The sequence below is a fragment of the Lissotriton vulgaris genome, chromosome 11, assembly GCF_964263255.1.
Source record: "Lissotriton vulgaris chromosome 11, aLisVul1.2, whole genome shotgun sequence".
Lineage (NCBI taxonomy): Eukaryota > Metazoa > Chordata > Amphibia > Caudata > Salamandridae > Lissotriton > Lissotriton vulgaris.
This window is the reverse complement of record NC_141699.1, coordinates 724,909,622-724,926,589: the sequence shown is the minus strand read 5'-3', so window position 1 is coordinate 724,926,589 and position 16,968 is coordinate 724,909,622.

Here is a 16,968-nt window from a genome sequence, read left to right as displayed (position 1 = left end):
ACAAACATTATAACATTATATTTCTTCTTACCAACAGAAATATTTTCGAAAACAGAAGTTTGAAAATAACCATCAACATCTTCAGTGACCTCAACAGCAACATAGTAAGTGTATGCAATGAAATGTATATGTATTTTCCTTTAGTATGTACTGTATTATATCAATTCATATTTATAAATATTTCCCTTAGACCTAAAAAGACCACCATGACTGAAGGAGCCCAATTCATTACGTCACAAAAAGGCAAAATGTTTATTGTGTTATATGGGTTATGTATACACACAAGAAAAACAGAGGGCCATATGTAGGTGGCCAAATACTGATCGGTAACACCGAAAATGGGTCATTTTCGGTGTTACCGACAAATATTAAGCCACGTGAGATGTACGTAATACCGATTGGATTCGATAATAATGAATCGGTATTAAACATAAGTTACCGACTTGAAATTACCGAAACAATGAATACCCAATCGGTAAAAACGATTCGGTAAAAAGCCCAAAAATGCTATGTAGCTAACCTCGGTAAAACCGATTTTGGCCAAAATCGGTAATAACGAATCGGTATTTAGCACGTTCCAGGAGCATGTGGTAATCAGGAGAAGTCTATTTAAACAGTCCCAAAATGCATCAGTGTGAACACAATGGCAGGCCTCTATGTCATTGCAAGGCGGCTACGCCTGAGAGCAGCAGGAATGAGGATCTGGAGACGTGAGGAGCGGGTGTACAGATTAAGCATCACTCTGTTCCAATTGACAGACCCAGAAATACATGAGAGATACAGAGTGCACCCAGACACCATCCTGGAGCTAATACGGGACCTAAGACCCTATCTGGAGCATCAGACGCCAAGCGCCCATGCTATCCCCTCCCATGTGCAGGTACTCTGCTGCCTGCACCTCCTTGCATCAGGAAGTTTTCAGGGTGTGATAGCAGCAGTCGGTGGAGTGTCACAGAGCTGTCTATCCCGTTTCTTCATCACCTTCCTGGACGCCATGATGGACAGAATGCAACATTACATTTCCTTCCCCAGTACACCGGCGGAGCTGCAGAGAACCAAGCTGGAGTTCTATCAAATTGCCCATTTCCCCCACGTGATTGGCTGCATCGATGGAACCCATATTCCCATCTGCCCACCTGCAGCAAGTGAATACATTTACAGGAACCGCAAATCCACCCACTCAATCAATGTTCAGGTGATCTGCAATGCCAAACACATAATAACAGACATCGTGGCAAAATACCCCGGGAGTAGCCACGATGCTTACATCTTCAGGAACAGTGGCATACATACACGTCTGCTTGCTGGTGAATTTGCCGACGGATACATACTAGGTAAGTAAATGTCACACACCCTGATGTACACCTTGGCACAAGCTGTTGGGCCCACCAATCAATGCCACTTACTTGTTTTCATAGGTGACAGCGCATATGCCCTCCGGCCGTATCTACTCACACCATATCTGAACCCAACCACCCGAAGGGAGAGTAGATACAATGTTGCACATAGGAGCATACGCAACGTGGTGGAGCGCACTTTTGGTTTGCTCAAAAGCAGATTCCGTTGCCTCCACAAAACAGGAGGTGCGCGCCTGTACAGCCCCATCAAATGTTGCAAGGTAATTGCTACGTGTGCAATGCTACACAATCTGGCCACTAAAAAAGGAACAGCAGTGGAACTAACAGAGCTTGTGTTCCCTGCAGGCATGCTGTCTTCATCCTGTTCACTCCCCTCTGGCCTGGCTGACCTGCCTCTGCTGCCCTCAGCTGCACTGCGAGATGACTCGCCTGAAATGACACAAATGTAAATATACTCAATGCTCTGTCTGCATTGCCATTGCATTAAATTACATGCCAACAGTGCACAGTGGTTGTCCTGACCTATCCATTTCAGTTGCCATGCTATTGTGTTAGCTGCCTTGACAGTCCTGATCATGAGTTCACACTGACTACATCACCCAGAATGCATTGCAGGTAAGCAGTAAGACATGGTGTGGAGTGGGATCACTTTTACCACTATGGGGGTGGGGGTTGGGGTTGGGGAGGGGGTAGGGCAGCATGCTGGGCATGCTTCTTACCTTGTTTTCTAGCTGCTCTGGCGGAGCTGTCTGCGTCTCCTATGCCACTCACACTCTCCCGCTGGATGGTGGACTCCACCATCTGTTCCAGTGGTGTTGGTACTGGGGCTCAATCTTTTCCTCCACCAGTTTTCCCTGCCAGCCTATGTCTCTCTGCCATCCTCTGTTTAGCAGTTTTTCTGAGGTCGTACCACCTCTTTCTGATGTCCTCTATGGTGCGCAGGGTCCCACCTATGGCATTGATCTTGTCCCGAATGCCACTCCATATTTGCCTCTTCTGTGCCTCTGGCACTTGGTGGGACTGTGCTCCAAACAGCTTGTGATAATCTTGGGTGACATCCTGGATCAGGATCTCAAGCTCCTTGTCGCTGAACTTGAGTTTCCTTTTTCTTTCACCTCCCTCCTTCTCCCTGTCCTGGCTTGCCCTGCTTGTTCAGTGCTTATTCTTCCTTTCTTATGGCTGTGTTGCTGCTGGCTCCTCTGCTCTCCTGCCTGCCTGTCTGCCTCACAGTGAGCTCCAGGCCCTGTGCACCTGGCTGGGCGTGGCAACTTCCTGTTTGGGAAGTAATTGGGTGTGTCAGGATTGGCTGATTCACCAAAACGCTATTTTTTGAATTACCGAATCGGTATTACCGATTTTGGGTGTGGATTCGGTAACACCGATTCGGTAATAGCCTTTCGTTATGTATTTTTATTACCGATTTGTTCAAACTCGGTATTCAATACCGATTTGCAACGAATCAGTAATGTTTAACGAATTTTTACCTACATCACGTTTACCTCATTCTTAATACCGATTCGTTATAATTCGGTATTAAGGATTCGGTATTCGCGATTTACCTACATATGGCCCAAAGTGATTTAAAAGTGTTTTTGGAAATGTAGTAAATATTATTCTAATAAATGCTAGGGTAGGGCTATTACGCAGGAAACAACTGTTACATCTGTTAAAGAACATAACAATCCACCAAATGTAACAGAGATAGAAATTAGAGGTACCCTTGATAATCTAAAAGAAGCTAGCACTAGCACAGATAGACCTACAACTGAGATACTGACAGAGCAATTACTAACAATACCCCAACATTCATCTAGTCAATTACAATCTGTTGACTCCTTAAAAAGGACCATAGCAAGACAAAAGAAAGCCACTACAACTAGTACACCTCCCTCTAAAACCTTTCAAGAAGTAGAGATTCCCCCTGAGCTAAGTGTAACACACAGCAATGAACCATTCATATTTTTTGACAATAAATGCAAAGACAAAATAAATATGTGTGAAATAACTTTATTCGGTAAACATTTCACCGTAAAAGTATACAATTTATACCATACATATTTAAGTTAAAAATACATTAATAGATACCTCATTCAATAAAATTCCATCAAGAGTGTGCATATTGTACAGTACACATAGTATGGTAAGGCCCAACAACCAAATATGCCTGTGATCTCACCTGACTGTCCCCTTGCATACTGGTGGGGTCCATTTTAACCACTACAAAAATACCATCAAGTATCCTAAAAAAGGGCCGTCTAGGTGTTAAGCGTGGTGGGACGGGGCTTCATCCTCCTCATACGTGTCAGCCAAGCACTACCCAGATATTTAGCTACCCCGCAGATCATAAGGGTGGGGGACGTATCTGTGCAGAGTACTCGTAGGGCCATTTTGTGGCATCTAAGACCCAACCCCCTACATAGTGGTTTTAGCCAAACCTTCCTGGCAGTTTTATATGCGGGGCAAGCAAAGAGGAAGTGCACCACAGACTCATTCGGGGCAGCACAACAGGGGCAGGGGTTCAACAAACCGCCAACGTTGGTCCACCCCGAGGTAAAGTCATGCACCGAGAGGGTCCCATACCTAAGTTTTAAATAAAGTGCTCTATCCAGAGGCTTTGATATAAGGTCTAGGAAAGATTCCAATTTTCTTGACCATTTAAACTCTAAGAACCGCTCCGTGAGCAAGCCCCCAGCGCCGCTACGCATTGCCTCTGCCTGAACCCAATCCCAGTAGAGTTTCTTCATCACCAATTTAGGGGGTGGCATTTGGCTAGTCCATACATCGCTCAAGCCCAGATGCACAACCAGCTGTCTCAGGTTGCTCAACCATCTGATCTTATCACTGGTATTGAGCAAAATGAGTTCATCTAAGACAGCAGCATAGTTTGTAAGCTCCTTGGTCCTTTTCAGCCGTACCCAAAATAATAGTGGGCGCCTGCCTAAATCTAGCCGTAAAGGGATTAGCGGGGTAGAGACTGGGAGGGCCACCAAGTCCCTCAAAAATTTGTTTTCAGCTGAGACCAACTCCGAGACATTCTCAAACCCCCACAGCTCGGAGCCGTATTGGGCGGCCGGTAGAATCTGTCCCTCATAGATTGCCAGAGCCGGTGCCACAGGTTTGCTCGTCGACTCACGATATTCTCTCAAGGTCACCCCTGACACTCTTTTATGGCTGAGTAGCATTTTGGCCAGGTGGTCCTTCCAATTCATCCGACTATTAACCCAAACCCCCAAATAGTCGAAGGAATCTACCAGCTCCAAATGTGTCCCGTTCAGCGTGAAGTTGTTCCTAAATCTTTTAGAGGGAGAGAGGGCCATAAGCTTAGTTTTAGAGGTATTGATGGTAAGACCTCTAGCCGTGCAAAAAGTGCTAAAGCGGTGTAAAAGCTTTTGGAGTCCCACGGGGGATTTGGAGATCAGTATGGTATCATCCGCGAAGAGTAGAGTAGGTGTTTTTTCCCCGCCAGGGTTGGCGCGCCTGCCTCTTCCTCTCTCAGATGGTCCACCACACCGTTCACAAAGAGAAAGAAGAGGGTCGGCGCCATGACACAACCCTGGCAGACTCCACTCCTCACGGGCACCCTGTCTGTCAGTTGTCCCTGGGTGCCCCATCTAATCCTCGTGTAGTTCCCCTTGTGAAGCCTTACAATCAAGCCCAAAAGAGGCCCGGGAAAGCCCATCTTCTCTAGCGTGTCCCACAGCCTTGCCCGAGGGACCAGGTCAAATGCCGTCTTAAGATCTATGAAAGCGAGGTAGAGGCTACCCTTGTTGATGGTCACGCACTTCCAATAGATAGCAAAAAAAACGAAAGACCTGGTCCATCGTGCCTACCTTTTGGCGGAATCTTGCCTGAAAATGGGACAGGACATGTTCCTCTTCCATCCAGGTTCCCACCCTAGAGATAATGACCCTGCCAACCACCTTCGGAATCACATCTATCAGACTGATGGGTCTGTAGTTGGCAGGGTCATCTCTGGCCCCCTTTTTAAACACGGTGACGACCTCTGCTCCCTTCCAAGAGTCTGGCACAGGTTGTCCCTTGGCGATCAGGTTCATTATAAGGGCAATAAGTTTGGCCCAAGCAGTAGGATCTTCTAACAGGAGGTCCCCTGGTATCCCATCCGGGTCTGCCGCCTTCCCCGGGGTCAAATGCCTGATTGCCACTACTAGCTCCGCTGGTGAAAATGGGTCCTCAAACACTAGTGGAAGTTGGTCCCTTCTAGCCAGGCTAGAGGGGGACAAGAGGGCTCTTCAACTCCACCGTACAGTGCAGAAAAATGGGAGAACCATTGTTGGCTTGTTATGTGGGTCGCTAGTGGTTGAGAGCTCTTCTGCCTAGCTTTATTAATAAGCTCCCAAAACAACATTGAATTCCTCTTACTAACTGCAGAATTAGGATCCTTACAATGTTGTTCTTCCCATTCTCGTTTGGCCAGTGCCATTACCCTTGCATAATCCTTCCTAGCCGCTCTAACTAGTGAGGGATCTTTTTTTAGCAGGGCAACTGTTAGCTGTTTCCTTTTTTCCCTGCACTGAACCGTGTACCAAGGGCTGCTGGATATAGAAGATGTATTATTTACTCTTCCTCTTTTCCCCTTTGATAAAAAGTGTTGGCCTACTACTTCTATTTTATTTTTGTATGCTGTGGCAAAAACAAGAGGTGACTCCTGGGCATTTTCCATTCCCAGTTCCAGAGCCACCAATTCCGCAGTCAGATCTGCCACTTGTGACTTAATACTCACAAGTTGATCTTCCTGTAGTTGGGCCTTGTCCCATTTCAGCCTACGGTTACCATTGTAAGGGATGACCTCATTGGTTATCCTCAAGGGAACATTCTTCACACATCCATTTGGGATGCCCCACCTTAACTTGGTACAAAGGGGATTGTGGTCACTGTCCTATGTACATACCACCTCCATAACTACCAGGTCCCTCCACAATTTTACGTCCAGTAAGATATAGGCGATTCTTGACGGACCAGTGAGCCAATTAAAAGTCATCGCGCCAGCACGGTCAGATATAGTCCTACCGTTCAATGCTCTTAGATTATGTTCCCTGGTAAGTGTATTAATTTGTATTGCCCTTGCTGACCATTTTCTAATTGGGGCTAAAGTCAAAGTTGGAATGGACCATCTAGAATCTTCCTCCTCAATGCCCAATGGATCATCCCCACTAAGGGGCTCGAATGTACAATTAAAATCCCCACCCACTATAATTTTAGATGATGGGGGACAATTGGCTAGTGCCAAATCTAGACTCATTAGAGTAGGCGAGGCTGTATCCCCCGGGGTCCCTCTGGAATAAACATTAAATAAGTCGAACCTACTCCCCTCATTTTGTCCCCTAAATGAGAGATGTAGGATATCCCTGCATGCTGAATTGTTGTTACAACATCCCAGTTCAGATCAATTTTAATCCAGGCCAATAAGCCTCCCGCTGGCCTGCCCTTCCCACAGCTTGTGGCGGGGGAGAAGAAGGTCGAGTACCCTGATTTATGTAATGGGAGCAAACACCAAGTCTCTTGGAACAGACACACATCGAACTTCCCAATGAAAGTGTGCCATTCCTGTAAAGCCATCTTCCTTTTTAACCCCGCCACATTCCAAGATAACAAGTGAACAACCCTATGACCTATAGCAGTCGCATCAGGGGCCCCCTTGTTCCCACTCCTCCCCCGAACAATGGACTTTGGACTGGCCTCCACATCTTTAGTTAGATTTAGGGCTACATTATTACCAACATTGAAACCCGGGCACACTTTCTCTGTTGAAGCTGTGGTTACACTACTACCCATGAGATTGGCTAGTATAGGGCCCCCCATATCATGACAACTGGCTTCACTTGAAGCCACTTGGGCTATATTATATTTGCTACTGCAAACAATTTACTAAAATTGCAACAATGTAATACTTGGATGATGGATGGGACAGTCAAAATTTGTCCCAAACCATTCTATCAGTTATACACAATACATGGCTTTTTCCAAAATACCGTATTTTCCGGCGTATAAGACGACTTTTTAACCCCTTAAAATGTTCTCCAAAGTCCGGGGTCGTCTTATACGCCAGGTACCAAATTTTTAGGAGTGGAAGCAACGTTTCGGTATGTTCGAACTGCGTGCTCAGGCTAGAGACACAGCGGGCGGGCACATGCGCTGATCTGGCGTCTCTCTCTGCGCTGATCTGGCGTCTCTCTAATCTCTCTCTCCCTGCTACTGATCCCCCTTATACCATATTCGTGCTTATGTGAGTCGTACCGTATGCGATTTTATATAGCGCAGACTTTAACCGAAGGTGTCAGAGCGCTTCACAATAGGATTAGTAATGATACATGAGGAGATAATTACAACAGAACAAATTACAAAAGCAAAGGTTACGTTAAGTTACGGCACATGAATCAAAAATGACAATAGTGCGCAGTCTCTTACAGTCCTGTAGTGCAGTCGTGCCGATGGGAGCAAGATCTCACGGGGCATTTCGGTATTTTCGAACTGCGTAGGTATTCAGTCTAGAGCTACAGCGGGCACATGCGCTGATCTGGCGTCTCTCTCTCCTTCCAATGTGGCCATAAATCTCACGTTCATCGGATGGAGAGGAGCGTCAGTACCGTACGTCATCTCCTCAGTTCATGGGCATTGAAAGGGGACTGTAGAAAGTTCCCGCTGGCAATACAGTACTGCGCTGGAATTGGGGGTAGTCTTATACGGCGAGTACAGCATGAAACCTACATTTTATGAATAAAAGTAGGGGGTCGCCTTATACGCCGGGTCGTCCTATACGCCGGAAAATACGGTACTATTCCATTTGTCTATACCCTACTTCCCAATAAACAACAAACTACCTACCTTGAAATTTTAAACCACATAAAAGATAAAACCAATAATTATTTTCCTCAGAGAATAATTATTGCTGTTGAGCATGCCATGATCAATACTATGCTAAAATGTTACCCCCATACAGCAATCCAAGGTTGCTATTAACACTTAAATCAATGTCTCTGGCGACATCTACAAAAGTCAACCCTAAGGGGTCTAATAATATGTCGGGCGGATCGCCACCGCCCGCATGGTGGTGGCGATCCGCCCGACATAATCTCCCGCCCGCCTTCCATTTACCCCCGCCATATTATGATAGCGGGGGTACCGCTGCTGACGGGAAGACCATTCGCCGCTTTTCTGCCCGGTCGACCGGGCAGAAAAGCGTTGAATATGGTGGCGTTGTCTACTAGACACCGCCATCTGTTGCCACCACGGAAAGGCTGCTTCCCGCATGCGCATTTGTTTTTCTCTGTTGCGGGCCCCAGGATGTTGGGGTGGTGGGGGGACACATGGGGGGTACCTATGGTATCCCCTACATTTGCATGCACGACATGGCAGGCACCGCTACAAAGTCAAGTAACACTATACTCAACTGTTTCGTAAAATATAAATAATGTGTTATATATATATGTTAAATGCAGTTATAGAAATTTATATTGACATATTATTTACATTTTACCTAACATTACGCATGTATCAAATAATATATTCAAAATATCCTCCCACAATTATTAAATAAAACACTTGCAGTTTCTGTAGCTGAACAAAACGTAATCCAAAAATCGGCAATCCATCCAGGTATCTCTCAATCCAACTAATAATTAAAATTGACCCCCAAAAAATGTAAAAATACAACTGTTCCCTAAAAATAATTGAGCCTCGATACATCAAATGACTTTGAACCATAAAAAAACAGAAAATAGGGGTCTATTAAGGTGGCGGGAGGAGGCACCACTGTGCTGGCGGTGCGGAAAAATGCATTTTTCCGCCCGCGAGTAGAGGTCCTCACGCCCGCCATATTAGAATGGCCAAACATAGCCTATTCCTCGTCTGCCGTGGTGCGACATGAACCACCATCAAAGTGCGCCCGCTACCACAGCAGTGTACGCAATGGAGACTCACCGCCGTGCGGAATGAGGTCCGCCCGCTCCACAAATTAGGATGCCCTAAAAAACAGTCGCAACTCAGCGAAGAAACCATCCAATCAGAGACGGCGGAAGCTCGACAGCGGAGCACGAAATCAGAGTCCCGGTCAACACCACCCGGTCACAACCGCAATGGACCCAGCCCTACACGTTTTCCCGGTGCTGTACCTGATACATCACCAGCAACTCATGGACCGCTGCGGACGCCACCGTAGGCACCTAATTACACAACCACAACATACAACTCATGGGCTGAAACAAGGACCATATCTACATCAGACACCCTGGTGGGGACACAAACACATACACAAGTGCACCCACACATGACCCACCTGTCACCAAGTCACCCCTCCACATCCCGGATACACATCTACCGCGATCTCTCAGCAATGTCCCGGTCACGTCATGCAGCGGTGAAGACAAGGGAATACATGCACACAATGCAGAAGGCAGGGCCAGTGCCAGGCATGGGCAGTGCACAAACACCACAGGGCCACACCTCCACCCTCCACACACTAGCCCCCCTGAAGGGACATGCCATGTGTGAAGGACTGGGTTCTTTTGGACCCAGCGGTGCCAGGGCACAACACCTGAAACCTTCGTGGGTAACCTGTTCCGGCGTACAAGTCACAGAGACACGGGACACTTCCTTCGGCGTCAAAGAGTCAAGGTTTATTTACTGCAGGGAACACAGAAGTCACAGGAAGTACATCGAGTGTAGTTCGGGGAGACTGCTTCAAATTGGTTATGTGGATCGCTCCTTTTATACAGTTTTTACCCATAGGCTAACATTGAACACAAAGGTTTACAACTCAGTTCCCACATCTAGCTCCCAGAGGGGTCGTTTTGGTCGCTTTGAAACACATAAGGTCCGGAACATAAGTGCGGAAACATTTGGCGGTTCCCAACTGTAAAAACCCATCTTCCCACCATTAGCAAATTCCATTCAGCAATCAAGTAGATCGAAACAGGAACGAAGACAGGTGCAGAGGAAGACGGAGACAGTGGGGAGATCGGAAAGGGTGTAAAAAGGGGAGGTGTCGGGAGCACGAGATACAGGCATCAAAGGGACGTGCCTAATGAGATGCACGGCTGAGACAATAAGTCCGTGCGGCAAGATGAGCCTCGAGCGGCGCCACCTGCCTTACAGTAGCAACCCCCTCGTCATAAAGACACTTTCAAAGGACATGTGTCTTCCGCAAATATCTTGGGAGTCCCAGGGTCGCGAAGCGGACAGCGTCCGTTCGCTGACTACTTGAGGGCAAGAGACAAAATGGATGCCGTATCTAAGATGGAACCCGTGGGTACAGATGAAAAGCCCACGTAACAAACGAACGGTTTAAGTTAGCACAGCGAAACTGCGCACACTTGCTAAACTCGTCATTTGCGGTTCGTAGATACCAGACTCGACCATATTCGTGCGAGTTGGAAACACCACTTACAATTGTCACGGAACCTCAGACGCTCCTTTTGCCCTCATGTAGGCAAGCACTAGTCGGAATCATATTCGATGTTCATCAGACCATCAAGGTGTCGTTGTAGCATAGCCTTGTCCAACCGAGTCCCCTTGGTAACAGGTGGTTGTCTCATACACGTTGTAGCACAGAGGCCACATAAGGCAGGACCACACTGCACACAAAGGCAACACGTGAACAGGAACACTACCACAACTCCGATGATCATCAGAATCTTCCAACCCCATGTCGACATCAGGCCCCAAAACCAACCAAGTAGCGTCCAATCCCCTACATCCACGTGTATGGATTCGGAGATCTTATGCAACTTCGAGATGGCTTGATAGACAGTAGGAGCATTATCAGGTATGAAAATGCAACAGCTCGAATGGATCACTTTACATACCCCACCGCGATCTGCCAAGACGACATCTAAAACCATACGGTTTTGTAACGTCATAAGTCTCTCCGCCTGAAGTTCTGTGGTGATATTACCAAGGGCACTGGCAGTAACATTAGCTGTCGATTCTACCACTCGAGTCAAATGTCTCAGGTTCCTACTATTAACCATAGGTCCCCAAAACGGGAGGAAACCCTTGAAAAAGTCTCCTGCCTCTTGACCGGCAGTATCCTCTTCGCTAATTACGCCTCGTACAACTCTAGTCTTATGGTAATCGGCATCTACAGTGAACGTCGGAGGCAACAGATTTGCAACAAAACATGAGCCCATGAAGTCTGAGGGCAACCATGTATATGCACGATCATGACAGATGAAGTACGTACCCTTGGCAGCCAGAAACACAGGGGTCGGGGACATTGGCAGAACGTAACTTTCAATGCAAGCACTTACTCCAAGTGAGGCTTGCGAGCCACGACCCACAAGACAAAGATTGCCAGTGTGGGGTACGACCCATATTGGAGGCGAGCTTTTAAGCTGCTTTTCATTAGCGAACATACTATATTCCCCTCTACTCAGGACCCTATAGGCTTGTACCTCTTCCTTAGGGATGAGAAAAGCATCATGGATCTCATCTTCCATATCCTCTATTGCCATCGATAGCACCCACTGGTACGAGGTAGGACCAGGTTTGGGGGAACGTTGTTCTGGAGTGGGGTGGAAACCTAGTGCGCTTCGAAGCATTGTTTGGAATGCTCGAGCTGACCCTTGGGAACTATATGGTAACACCAGATATGGAATTCCCTTACCCGTAGTATGTGGCATCAACCCACACACCCAACAATTAGTAGTGTTAACCACTAACTGATGCTGATGGAGGAGCTGGATAAAGGAATTGTTGCGGAATTCTACACGTCTAGCCTGTTCGTGTTCCGGTAAAATGTGAAAGGAATGGGGAAAAGCAGTAGTAGCAGTAAGAGTAAGATTAGGGTAAGGAGTAGGAGTAGGGGTAGGAAGTAAAAAGTAAGACATAGCGTAATACACCCCACCCGCCAAGAATGCAGAAGCAGTTAAGAACAATACAAACAATTGGAATACAAAACATTTAGTACGACTGAGTTTCTGCAGTTTGACTCTATACGCCTGAGCTCCTTCCAAATCGTTCAGCTTCGAAAATGCCATTTCCCTATGACCGTCCGCAACGTTTCTTGACGCACTTCGTTCTGTGCAGCAATGGTCAATTCCCAGGAGTTCCTAGGAACCGACGGCCTTTAACCTAGCGTCAAGACCTACTGTCCAGAAGGAAGTACGCGCGCGGCCCTACGGCCCTCAATACACAATATGTATTTATTTAGCACAATAATTCAGCTGTGGAAGGAAAAAGATTCAAGGAAGAAGCTTAATATATATACAAACAAGTTTCAATGATACGAAATGTTCAAAGTTGATCAGGGGACACGAGGATATTGCAGCTATTAATTTCAGCAAAGCAAGAAATTTTATTAGTCCTTAATGCGAGAACGCAAAGAATATCGATGTTTCCCGGGACGTGTCTGCTCGTCGAACAAAGGATCCGTTGAAGAGGCAGCGTCCTGTTGATCAGTTTGTTGATTTGGTCTTGAGTCTTTTGCTGACAATGTTTCAACAGTGGCTTTCTGCTGCGCTGAGTGTTCACCAACAAGCTGTGCGTCGCTAAAAGGTACAAACGCCGGCAATGTCTCTGCTTCTGTTGACGCAATGCCTTTCCTCACCCACGGGTCTGCCGGCAAAGGAATAGGGACTCGTTTACAATGGGTAGCATGTACCCAATTCTTCCGCCCCTCAAGACGAACGGCAGTCCTCGTGGCCAGGAGCACCTGGTGAGGTCCAACAAAACGGGGGTCCAGATTCTTCTTGCGTGAGAAGTTACGGGTGACAACCCAATCACCGGGTTGGAGCTGGTGGCCTGGACCCTCCGTCTGCGTCGGCAAGGCGTCGTAAACCTGTTGATGAATTAACCTCAGTTTAGCAGTCAAGTCATGTAAGTAGTCAATCAACATCGGATACTCAAGATCAACGAATATACCTGGCCTAGGAACCCCCCACACATTCGCAGGACGGCCGAACACTATTTCATAGGGACTAAGCCCTATTCGGGAGTGTACAGTCGCCCTAGTTGACAGTAATGCTAGAGGCAAAGCGTCAGGCCACGAAAGTCCAGTCGTAGCCTGAATCTTCGCTAGCTTTAGTTTAAGGGTACCATTGTACCCTTCAACCAATCCAGCTGACTGGGGATGATTGGCGCTATGGAATTTCTGATTAATTCCAAGGCCCTTACACACATTCTTCATCACACTTCCAACGAACTCACTTCCGTTATCTGACCACACGACTCTAGGCATTCCATACCGAGGAAAGTATTCCTTCAGTAGGATTTTCGCAGTAGACAAAGCAGTATTGTCTTTGAGGGGATAGGCCTCGATCCATCGGGAGAATGCGCAAACCACAACCAAAACATATTTCAAGTTATTGCATCGCTCCATATGGATGAAGTCCAATTGAATCACCTCAAAGGGATACGAAGGAGGAGCAAAACTGCCAGGGGGAGTTGGGGTTCCTTTGCCAGGATTGTACATTATACACACCATACAATTCTTCACCAGACGTTCAGCACACTTTGTAATGGCATCATTCTTCCACACAGGCGACAACAACTTGCAAATGCCTTTCGCGCTGATATGTGCTAACCCATGTGCCATTGTCACAACGGCCAGCACATACGCATCAGGCAACATCCATCTTTTCTGATCCGACAAATCAATCCAACAACCATTCACATCCAACTTTCCCGTACTTTCTTTCCACTTCATCTTCTCCGTCTCGGTGGCCTCATTCTGAATTGCTTTCACGCTCTCTATAGTATTCTCACACATACTCGATTCTGTAGGCCACCTAACCGAACTCGTCACATACATTCGAGTGCTAAGGTTCCGGGCAGTCTCCTTAGCAATCTCATCTGCAAACGCATTACCACGACCAACATCATCCGTTACTTTACGATGCGCACTACACTTAACAATCGCAACTTGAGCAGGCAAAGTCAATGCATCCAAAAGATCATTCACAAGCTGGCCATGCTGTATTTTCGTGCCGTGTGACGTCAAGAAACCACGCTCTCGCCACAATCGTCCAAAGCTATGCGCTACACCGAAAGCGTACTGGCTATCGGTGTACACATTCACACGTTTCCCTTTCGCTAATACACATGCTCTAGTAAGAGCAATCAGCTCTGCAGCTTGGGCAGAATTCTGATTCAATCTCGCAGTCTCAACAACAGTATTCAACGTCACAACAGCATAAGCAGTAGTCACATCACCATTCGGCAATTTAAAACATGACCCATCCACATACAGGGTGCCGTCAGGGTCTTCCAATGGGGTGTTTTTAAGGTCCACTCGACCTTTTGTTTCCTCTTCTGTACGCAAGTAGCAGTCATGTTCTGTTACTTGATCTGACTCTGCACTAATTGGTAACAAAGTTGCCGGATTTAGGACATTACAACGTTTTATTTGAATGTGGCTTGCCAAAAGCGTCAATTCGTACCCAGACAACCTCGCACTCGTCAAGTGCTGAGTTTTCGTTCGATTCAAAAGAGTGTCGACTGCATGCGGAACCATCACCGTAAGCATATTATCCATGACCAATCCCGCTGATTGTCGGATGGAGACCGCAGCTGCCGCAGTTGCTCTCAAACAACTCGGCAATGCTCTAGCTACCGGGTCTAAGGTCGAGGAAAAATATGCACATGGACGTTGCTTACCACCAAAAGGTTGCGTTAAGACACTCAACGCACAGCCTTCTCTCTCATGAACATATAACGTGAACGGTTTGCTGTAATCAGGGGTACCTAACACAGGAGCCGAACACAATGAATCACGTAATTCAGAAAAACTTTTCTGACATTCTTCCGTCCATGGTAAAGGAGTTGAAACATCCTTGCACGTAAGAGCCACCAATGGTTTCGCTAGCAATGAAAAATTAGGAATCCACTGCCTGCAGTACGACGTAATACCTAAAAAGGCACGTACATCTCTTTGGGTTTGTGGCACAGCCATTCGCGTAATCGCTGCAATTCTCTCTGGGGTCAATCTCCTTCCCTCCTTTGACAATAAGTGACCTAGATAGGTTACTTCTTGACAACAATATTGGAGTTTAGAAGGTGACACCTTGTGATTCAACTCACAGAGATGTTGCAGCAATGACACCGTAGCAATTTTGCAAATGTCCTGAGTATCAGCAGCCACCAATAAGTCGTCGACATATTGAATTAAGGCCGCACCAACCGGCAACCTAAACGCATCCAGTTGACCCTTCAAGGCTTGACTGTAAATAGACGGACTTTCACAGTAGCCCTGAGGAGCGCGTTTGAACCGGAAGCTACGTCCACCAAGAGAGAAACCGAAAAGGTCCCTGCTCTCTTCGGCGATCGGGATGCTGAAAAAGGCATTTTTCAAGTCAATCACCGAAAACCATGATGCAGTAGCTGGAATCAGAGTCAGTAGCGCCGTGATGTCAGGCACAACAGGGAATTGAGGAACCACAATTTTATTCACCTCCCGTAAATCGATAACAAAACGATAAACAGGCGGTTTGGTAGGATCAGTACGTTTAAGAATGGGCAGTACAGGGCTATTGCACACGTTTCCCCGAGTCTCCTCAATAACATCTTTCTCGATCAAATCATAGATGATCGCTAACAAAGCTCGCTCACCATCAAGGGAGATACGATATTGGGGAATACGCGGCAATCGCACATTCGATTTCAACTGAACAACATAAGGGGAGATATCAAGTAGGCCCACATCATTTGGACCCGTCGCCCACAAAGACGCAGGAAGAGAATCCAATTCCGGTGGAAGCTTATCGAGAGACAAATACATAGGAGAGACTACTTTCTCCCCAAACGTAAGCTTTACACCCGCAGGAGAACAATACAAAGTTGCATACAAACGTTTAAGCAAATCCAGACCCAAAAGATTTTCACCACAACCAGTGGTTAAAATCAACGGAGCTTCGAGCTCACGAGGCCCAATTTTAAGGGGCAAAGGGCGTGAAACTGGATTGCTAACGGGGGCGCCAGAGAATCCAACGGATACATTTGTTAAGCCAGACAAAGGTGCGCCAGGGAGTTTCGAATGCATAATGGAACTTTTCGCTGCACCAGTGTCCAACAGAAAAGGCTCAACGACGCCCGATGTAGCAACTGCGACGTAAGGCCCTCTCTGATCAACCGGAACTGATACCACTCCCTCTCCTTGTCTTCGGCTGTCCTAGTAATTACTGTCGTCAGTTCCCTGATCGACGTAATAATCGTCTACATTGTACTGCGCAGATCGTCCTTGCGATGATCCACGTTGGTCGAAACAATTATTAGAATTTGACGAGTTATCAGAACGGTCGTTCTGAGCACCACGACCTCTACCACGTGATGCATTCTGTGAACCACCACGGCCTCCTCTAGACGAATTACCACTATTACGATCATTTAAAGCAGGACAATCAAATTTAATGTGTCCCTCCTGTCTACAATAAGCACATTGATTGTACCCCAACGAAGATCTGTTGAAAGAGGAATCATTACGCAACTGCGATCGATTCGATTGCGACTGTGATCTATTCTGCTGAGACGCATTCTGATTAGAACGCGGCGGGTATGCTTGTTGTAACAACACTTTAGTTTTCAGCTCTTTTGTCTTTTTATCAGCTCGGTCATTTTCTTCTTTCTCCCTATTTTCATAGTATTGTGCCGTAGCCAGAAT